The sequence below is a fragment of the Durio zibethinus genome, unplaced genomic scaffold (genome assembly GCF_047325235.1).
Source record: "Durio zibethinus cultivar Kanyao isolate XHJ-2024 unplaced genomic scaffold, ASM4732523v1 HiC_scaffold_51, whole genome shotgun sequence".
NCBI lineage: Eukaryota > Viridiplantae > Streptophyta > Magnoliopsida > Malvales > Malvaceae > Durio > Durio zibethinus.
Genome location: NW_028322674.1, coordinates 7,501 through 17,500, shown reverse-complemented (window position 1 = coordinate 17,500; position 10,000 = coordinate 7,501).

The window sequence follows — 10,000 nt, the reverse complement described above, 5'->3', positions numbered from 1 at the left end:
CCGTTTCAGACACTTTAACGGCTACTGGCAGCAAACCTGTAAAATCTCAAACGCTCTTTAAGGGGGTGTGAGTTCTCAGAGGTTTGATGAGGGATAGGGGGCCAACACAAGGGCCAAGTACCAGCACCCATCGCACGTCATGTGCGCACACCCCCCCGGCCCCCCTCCCAATCGCCGGAACCCCAATGCCGCCGGTCAGGTTCTCCGGCGGTACTCCGGCGATGCTCCGGCGATGCTGTCCCGAGTGAAAAAAAAGTGGCACCAGCACATGCTGGAGCCAAGCATGGGCACCGTGGCTCAAAATCGAACTTCGGCCAAGGCCTCGACCATCAATGGCACATGATGACGCATGGTGATGGCACATGCATCGACCATCATCGGCATAGGCTGCCCTTCGGTACGGGCACTTGCCTCGACCGCCATCGGCACAAGCTGGGCCCTAGTGTGGGTTGTTGCCTCGATCACCAGCGGCACATGCTGAGCCTTGGTGCGGGCGGTTGCCTCGAGCACCATCGGCAGACCCTGGGCCCTGGTGCGGCCGGTTGCCCCGATAACCATCGGCACACGCTGGGCCCTGGAGCGGCCGGTTGCCTCGATCACCATCGGCAAAAGCTGGGCCCTGGTGCGGGCGCTTGCCTCGACCACCATCGGCACACCTGGGCCCTGGTGCGGGTGTCACGGGTCGAGACTCAAGCTCCGAACCCGCGCGGCTCCAGGACCCGGGCATTCACCCTTCCGGCGTCCCAGATCAGCCTTCCGCCACGGTTCACACCCTTGTGAGGTATTGTCCGCTCTGGCCCCCTGGCCTCACGGTTTTGTCCTACAAAAGGCGCCTCACAAGGCGAAGATGGTGTGAACCCTTTTTATACCCCAGGGACCTTCCTATTATGTTCGATGTGGGATTCAGGACTCCCCCTTAGGTCCGTGACATTCTCCCGCACCCAACCTCGTGACGCCCTCGTCACGGAGGCCGGCCACCCTGCCTACCTCCCTCGAGGCGCTCGGCGTGGATCGAACGGTTTAGGGCTGGCTCTGATACCACTTGTCACGGGTCGAGACTCAAGCTCCGAACCCGCGCGGCTCCAGGACCCGGGCATTCACCCTTCCGGCGTCCCAGATCAGCCTTCCGCCACGGTTCACACCCTTGTGAGGTATTGTCCGCTCTGGCCCCCTGGCCTCACGGTTTTGTCCTACAAAAGGCGCCTCACAAGGCGAAGATGGTGTGAACCCTTTTTATACCCCAGGGACCTTCCTATTATGTTCGATGTGGGATTCAGGACTCCCCCTTAGGTCCGTGACACGGGCGCTTGCCTCGACCACCATCGGCACACGCTGGGCACTGGTGCGGGCGCTTGCCTCGACCACCATCGGCACACGCTGGGCCCTGGTGCGGGCGCTTGCCTCGATCACCATCGGCACACGCTGGGCCCTGGTGCGGGCGCTTGCCTCGACCACCATCGGCACACGCTCGGCCCTGGTGCGGTCGGTTGCCTCGAGCACCATCGGCACACGCTGGGCCCTGGTGCGGGCGCTTGCCTCGACCACCATCGGCACACGCTGGGCCCTGGTGCGGGCGCTTGCCTCGACCACCATCGGCACACGCTGGGCCCCGGTGCTGCAGGTTGCCTCGAGCACCATCGGCACACGCTGGGCCCTGGTGCGGTCGGTTGCCTCGACCACCATCGGCACACGCTGGGCCCTGGTGCGGGCGCTTGCCTCGACCACCATCGGCACACGCTGGGCCCTGGTGCGGCAGGTTGCCTCGACCACCATCGGCACACGCTGGGCCCAGGTGCGGCAGCTTGCCTCGAGCACCATCGGCACACGCTCGGCCCTGGTGCGGTCGGTTGCCTCGATCACCATCGGCACACGCTGGGCCCTGGTGCGGGCGGTTGCCTCGACCACCATCGGCACACGCTGGGCCCAGGTGCGGCAGGTTGCCTCGAGCACCATCGGCACACGCTCGGCCCTGGTGCGGTCGGTTGCCTCGACCAGCACCATCGGCACACGCTCGGCCCTGGTGCGGTCGGTTGCCTCGACCACCATCGGCACACGCTGGGCCCTGGTGCGGGCGGTTGCCTCGACCACCATCGGCACACGCTCCGCCCTGGTGCGGTCGGTTGCCTCGAGCACCATCGGCACACGCTGGGCCCTGGTGCGGCAGGTTGCCTCGACCACCATCGGCACACGCTGGGCCCTGGTGCGGGCGGTTGCCTCGACCACCATCGGCACACGCTGGGCCCTGGTGCGGGCGCTTGCCTCGACCACCATCGGCACACGCTGGGCCCTGGTGCGGCAGGTTGCCTCGACCACCATCGGCACACGCTGGGCCCTGGTGCGGGCGCTTGCCTCGACCACCATCGGCACACGCTGGGCCCTGGTGCGGGTGTCACGCCCCGGGCGGGCGCGCCAGGCACATCAGCCAGACCAGCAGGCGAGCCAGAAGCTGAGGCCCGCAGACCAGGCGTGCTGGCGGGTATCAGTGCGCAAAGCCTATCAAACGAGCTCCAAACGCCCGCCCATCTTGCAGGCCAACTCATGAGACCAAGGCCTGGCATTTGGGCTGCCCGCACCACATCCAGAAGGGCCCGAGGTGCTGGATACGCAAGGGAAGCTTCTGGAACCAGGCAGGATCAGCATCAGCATCCTGGCAGATTTGGTTGACCCTAAAAATCAGGAACCAGCATCTTGATTAAATGTAATCCCATGATTGTAGCCTTTATTTTAGGGATTTGCCATTAAGTTGTAGCTGGAGCCTCAACTATAAATAGAGGGCTGCTCCACCCTCATTTGTACACCATCAAACACTTCTGTTTCAGTGAATACAAGAGCATTTCCAGAATTCTGTTTTCCTGTCCTGTTTCTCTTTAACTTGCGTAATCAGCCCTTCCCTTTGTTCTAGTGCCCGCACGCTTGTGTTTTAGGCTGACTTAGGCATCAAGGACGAGATTCCAAGCCTAAGGCCGCACGGATTCTGAGTCTAAGGTCGGAGCCCGTGACAGTTGGTATCAGAGCGAGTTCGATTCTGCGTGTTTGTGTTGTGCAGGTTAGATCGTGATTGAGGAGATGGCATCCCAAAGCGACGTTGCTAGCCAACAACCAGAGGCCCAGGAGCATGGGCGAGGAAGAGGCAAGAAAGCTTGTTCTAGAGATATCTGGTCTACCATGGACGGTAGGCTGGCCAAGGTGGAGGTGACCATAGGCGACATGGGGGAGAAGCTGGAGGAAGTAGAAACTCACATTGCATCGCTAGACTCCATGGGGGAGGAGATCCAAAGTGAGCTAGCAGCTGCTCTCAACAATGGCCTGGATGAGATCACCCGAAAGAATGAATCCTTGGAGGCGGAAGTTCTGACTTTGCGAGATGGCATGGAGGCCATGCGCCATGGCATGGAGGCCATGCGCCAGCGGATGGAGGAGCTTACCAGTGAGCTCGTTACTTGCAAGACTGCCATTGGGAATGGCATGTTTGCTGGAGTGTCCAGATCCAGATTGGATGTCCCCAAGCCTAAGGAGTTTAAGGGGACTAGGGCGGCCAAAGAAGTAGGCAACTACCTTTGGGGTATGGAGCAGTACTTCCAGGCCATGGGCATGCAAGACGAGGCGATAAAGGTAAGCACCGCTGCTATGTATCTCACTGATGTAGCCTTATTGTGGTGGAGGCGCAGGTGTGATGATGTCAGGCGTGGGAACGCCAAGATTGGAACCTGGGCAGAGTTCCAAAAAGAGTTCAGAGAACAATTTTACCCGGAGTATGCCGATGATGAGGCACGGGCAAAGTTGCGCAGGTTGAGCCAGCAAGGGAACATAAGAGAGTATGTTCAAAAATTCTCTGAACTGATGCTACAGATCTCGGATCTAGGCGAGAAGGACGCATTCTTTGCTTTCATGGATGGGCTGAAGCCGTGGGTGAAGCATGAGCTACAAAGGAGGGGAGTTCATGACTTGGCTAAAGCCATGACCACTGCCGAGGCGTTGATAGAGTTCAAGCCTCTGAACAAGTTCGAGTCTACCAAGCCCAAGGGTAAGGGCAGGGACGATAGGGACCGGAAGAAGCAGTCCAATGGGAAGGACCGTGACCGGGAGTCCAAGGATGGAGACCGAGACCGTTCAACCAAGGATGGCGAGAGGAAGCCATCAACAGGCAAGTGGAAAGCAAAGGGGGACCGAGAGCCACTAGCATGTTACCTATGTGGAGGGAGCCACATAGCACGCAATTGCCCGCAGAAGGGCAAGCTGGCTGCTGTAGACAGGGAGTCTGACGAGGAGCCAGAGTCAGGGGCAGCAAAGCTTGGGTCGTTGGTGCTCAATGCTGTCCAGAGTAAGGGGAGCCGCAAGCCAAAGGGCTTGATGTTTGCGGATCTGATGGTTGCGGGTCAGAAGGTGAGCGCACTGGTGGACACAGGTGCCTCACATCTTTTCATTTCAGGTGATGGAGCCCGGAAGCTCGGACTCAAGGTGCAGAAAGGGACTGGTACCATTAAGACGGTGAACTCCAAGGAAGTTCCAGCCATTGGAGTAGCACGGGGAGTGGAGTTGCAGCTTGGAGATTGGAAAGGCAAGGAGACCATTGAGGTAATACCCCTTGACGACTATGAGTTTGTGATTGGGTTGGATTTCCTTGTTCGGATTAACGCCCTCCTTGTGCCTTTTGCCGATTGTGTTTGCATCTTGGATGCACGGTGCCAATGCCTTGTACCATTGAGGAGAGGGTCTGGAGTTGGGTCACGGGTGGTGTCAGCCATCCAATTTGCCAAGGCGGTAAGTAGACAAGAAGACACCTTCTTGGCAGCCCTGAAATATGATGAGCCAAGGGAGAAGGAGACCGAGTCACCCTTGGAGGTGCTAAAGGTGCTGAAGACCTTTAGTGATGTGATGCCCGCAAAGCTGCCTAGCAAGCTACCACCTAAGAGGGAGGTGGACCACAAGATCGAGCTGGTGTCCGAGGCCAAGCCACCAGCCAGAGCCCCTTACCGAATGTCTCCACCAGAGTTGGAGGAGTTGAGGAAGCAGCTCAAGGAGTTAGTTGATGCTGGCTTCATCAGGCCATCGAAAGCACCCTATGGTGCACCGATTCTATTCCAGCGCAAGCATGATGGGTCGTTGCGGCTGTGCATAGACTACCGGGCTTTGAACAAGCTGACCATCAAGAACAAGTACCCCATCCCACTCATTGCGGACTTGTTCGATCAACTTGGGAGCGCAAGGTGGTTCACCAAGCTGGATTTGAGGTCAGGCTATTATCAAGTCAGGATCGCGGAGGGAGATGAGCAAAAGACAGCATGTGTCACTCGGTATGGTTCGTATGAGTTCTTGGTGATGCCTTTCGGACTCACGAATGCCCCAGCAACATTCTGTACCCTTATGAACAAGGTACTTCAGTCATTCCTTGATCGGTTTGTTGTGGTTTATTTGGATGACATTGTGATCTACAGCCAGACTTTGGGAGAGCATGTAGACCACTTGAGACAGGTGTTCGAGGTGTTGCGGGCGCACAAGCTGTTTGTCAAGAGGGAGAAGTGCTCATTCGCCCAGCAGGAGATCCCATTCCTGGGCCACATAGTGGGAGGTGGCAGGATACGCATGGATGAAGGCAAGATAGACGCCATCCTGGAGTGGCAACCGCCAGCCAAGGTCACTGAGTTGAGATCATTCCTTGGGCTGGTTAACTACTACAGGCGCTTCATCAAGGGTCACTCAGCAATAGCCACGCCATTGATTGACTTGCTCAAGAAAGGGAGAGCATGGGAGTGGAGTGCAGGGTGCCAGGAAGCCTTTGACAGGTTGAAGCGGGCTGTGACCGAGGAGCCAGTCTTGGCCTTGCCAGACCATGCCAAGCCGTATGAGGTGCATACGGACGCATCAGACTTTGCCATAGGGGGCGTGTTGATGCAAGAGGGACGTCCAGTCGCGTTTGAGAGCAGGAAGCTGAACGAGACTGAACGCAAGTACACGGTCCAAGAGAAGGAGATGACTGCAGTGGTGCACTGCTTGCGCACTTGGCGCCATTACCTGTTGGGGTCGAGGTTCGTGGTGAGGACGGACAATGTGGCAACCAGCTACTTCCAGACGCAGAAGAAGCTGTCCCCCAAGCAGGCGAGATGGCAAGATTTTCTTGCAGAATTTGATTTCCAGATGGAGTACAAGCCAGGACGGGCGAACCTAGTGGCAGACGCCCTGAGCAGGAAGGCTAACCTTGCTGCCATTAGCCAACCAGAGGGGTCACTGGTGCCGCGCATCAAGGAGGGACTTGCGCATGATCCTACAGCCAAGGCTCTGATGGAGTACGCCCAGCAAGGTAAGACTAGGCGGTTTTGGTTGCAGGATGGGTTGCTGTACACCAGGGGCAGTAGACTGTTTGTGCCGCAGCACGGGAAGCTCCGCAAGGAAGTTTTGCAAGAGTGTCATGATTCAAGGTGGGCTGGACACCCAGGAGTGAGCCGCACCTTGGCGCTGATCGAGGACCGGTACTACTGGCCGCACATGAGGGACGATGTGGAGGCCTATGTGAAGACTTGTCTTGTGTGCCAACAGGACAAGGTGGAGCTCAAGAAACCAGGGGGTCTCTTGGAGCCATTGCCAGTGCCAGAGCGACCATGGGAGAGTGTTTCTCTGGACTTTATAGTCGGTCTACCCAAGACAGAGGGGTTTGGAAGCATCATGGTAGTGGTGGACAGGTTTTCCAAATATGGAATCTTCATTCCAGCAACCAAGGAGTGCCCAGCCGAGGAGGCAGCTCGATTGTTCCTGAAGAACATGGTGAAGTACTGGGGAGTGCCGAGGACCATTGTTAGTGATCGGGACGGGCGTTTCACGGGCAGGTTCTGGACTGAGTTGTTCAAGCTGTTAGGGTCAGACTTGAACTTTTCCACCAGCATGCATCCGCAGACCGATGGGCAGACAGAACGTGTGAATGGACTACTGGAGGTCTACCTCAGGCACTATGTGAGTGCCACACAAAGGGACTGGCCAAAGCTACTGGATATTGCGCAGTTTTCCTACAACTTGCAAAGGAGCGAGGCAACGAACCAGAGCCCATTTGAGGTTGTGACAGGGCAACAACCACTAACACCCGGTTCGATTGCTGCAGGTTATACAGGGCCGAATCCAGCAGCATACAAGTTTGCCAAGGCTTGGCAGGAGCAAGCTGACTTGGCCAGAGTTTGTCTACACAAGGCGGCCAAGAGGTCGAAGAAGTGGGCAGACCAGAAGAGGCGGGATGTGCAGTTCCAGGTTGGAGACTTGGTGTTGGTGAAGCTGCATCCCATTGTGCGCCACAGGGGGCTGCACAAAGGCCTAGTCCGGAGGTATGAGGGACCTTTCCGAGTAGTCAAGAGGGTAGGCAAGGTTGCCTACAAGCTGGATATGCCACCCAAGCCGAGGGTACACCCGGTGTTCCATGTGAGCATGCTCAAGCCGTTCCATGAGGATGAGGGAGATCCAGGACGGGCAGAGTCAAAGCGTGCACCGTTGGGAGCAAGGGCCTCATATGAGAAGGAGGTCCACAGCATTATGGCTGACCGGGAGGTGAGACGGAAGAACTATCAACCAAGACATGAGTACTTGGTGCGCTGGAAGGGACTTCCAGACAGTGAGGCGAGCTAGGAACCAGCAGAGGACTTATGGCAGTTCGGGGACCAGATCAGGCGATACCATGCAGAAGACGCAACGAGGGCGTTGCGCAATCAGGTGGGGGAGAATGTCACGCCCCGGGCGGGCGCGCCAGGCACATCAGCCAGACCAGCAGGCGAGCCAGAAGCTGAGGCCCGCAGACCAGGCGTGCTGGCGGGTATCAGTGCGCAAAGCCTATCAAACGAGCTCCAAACGCCCGCCCATCTTGCAGGCCAACTCATGAGACCAAGGCCTGGCATTTGGGCTGCCCGCACCACATCCAGAAGGGCCCGAGGTGCTGGATACGCAAGGGAAGCTTCTGGAACCAGGCAGGATCAGCATCAGCATCCTGGCAGATTTGGTTGACCCTAAAAATCAGGAACCAGCATCTTGATTAAATGTAATCCCATGATTGTAGCCTTTATTTTAGGGATTTGCCATTAAGTTGTAGCTGGAGCCTCAACTATAAATAGAGGGCTGCTCCACCCTCATTTGTACACCATCAAACACTTCTGTTTCAGTGAATACAAGAGCATTTCCAGAATTCTGTTTTCCTGTCCTGTTTCTCTTTAACTTGCGTAATCAGCCCTTCCCTTTGTTCTAGTGCCCGCACGCTTGTGTTTTAGGCTGACTTAGGCATCAAGGACGAGATTCCAAGCCTAAGGCCGCACGGATTCTGAGTCTAAGGTCGGATCCCGTGACACGGGAGCTTGCCTCGAGCGCCATCGGCACACGCTGGGCCCTGGTGCGGCAGGTTGCCTCGAGCACCATCGGCACACGCTGGGCGCTGGTGCGGGCGCTTGCCTCGACCAGCATCGGCACACGCTGGGCCCTGGTGCGACAGGTTGCCTCGAGCACCATCGGCACACTATCGGCCCTGGTGCGGGCGGTTGCCTCGACCACCGTCGGCACACGCTGGGCCCTGGTGCGGGCGCTTGCCTCGAGCACCATCGGCACACGCTGGGCCCTGGTGCGGGCGGTTGCCTCGAGCACCATCGGCACACGCTGGGCCCTGGTGGGTTTAGGCACATCTTCAAATTTCTGCCGTGCCAATGCCATTTTTATGGCTTGTAAATTCATACAATGGTCCCCTAAGCCTTCACGTGAAGTTTCGTTGGAAGGTGACTCGTTTTCTATTTTTCATGATTTTCGAAACTTTTTGCGGTTCGGGATTTTTTAAAATTTTTTTATAAGGATTTTTGGCCCCAAATTTTGTAGGCATGATCCTTCTATTTTTGTTGGCATGCACAAAAAAATTCAGCTAAAAACTCGAAGTAGAGAAGATTTTGTGACCGTTTGAAAAAAGTGTCCCCATTTCAGACACTTTAACGGCTACTGGTAGCAAACCTGTAAAATCTCAAATGCTCTTTAAGGGGGTGTGAATTCTCAGAGGTTTGATGAGGGATAGGGGGCCAACACAAGGCCAAGTACCAGCACCCATCGCACATCATGTGCGCACACCCCCCCGGCCCCCCTCCCAATCGCCGGAACCCCAATGCCGCCGGTCAGGTTCTCCGGCGGTACTCCGGCGATGCTCCGGCGATGCTGTCCCGAGTGAAAAAAATGCGGCACCAGCACATGCTGGAGCCAAGCATGGGCACCGTGGCTCAAAATCGAACTTCGGCCAAGGCTCGACCATCAATGGCACATGATGACGCATGGTGATGGCACATGCATCGACCATCATCGGCATAGGCTGCCCTTCGGTACGGGCACTTGCCTCGACCGCCATCGGCACAAGCTGGGCCCTGGTGTGGGTTGTTGCCTCGATCACAATCGGCACATGCTGAGCCTTGGTGCGGGCGGTTGCCTCGAGCACCATCGGCAGACCCTGGGCCCTGGTGCGGCCGGTTGCCCCGATAACCATCGGCACACGCTGGGCCCTGGTGCGGGCGGTTCCCTCGACCACCATCGGCACACGTTGGGCCCTGGTCCGGGCGGTTACCCCCAGCACCATCGGCACACGCTGGGCCCTGGTGCGGGCGCTTGCCCCCAGCACCATCGGCACACGCTGGGCCCTGGTGCGGGCGGTTGCCCCCAGCACCATCGGCACACGCAGGGCCCTGGTGCGGGCGGTTGCCCCGAACACCATCGGCACAAGCCGGCCCTTGGTGCGGGCTCCTGGCTCGACCACCATCGGCACACGCTGGGCCCTGGTGTGGGCGGTTGCCTCGAACACCATCGGCACACGCCGGCCCTTGGTGCGGCCGGTTGCCTCGACCACCATCGGCACACGCTGGGCCCTGGTGCGGGCGCTTGCCTCGACCACCATCGGCACACGCTCGGCCTTGGTGCGGGCGCTTGCCTCGACCACCATCGGCACACGCTGGGCCCTGGTGCGGGCGGTTGCCTCGACCACCATCGGCACACGCTCGGCCTTGGTGAGGGT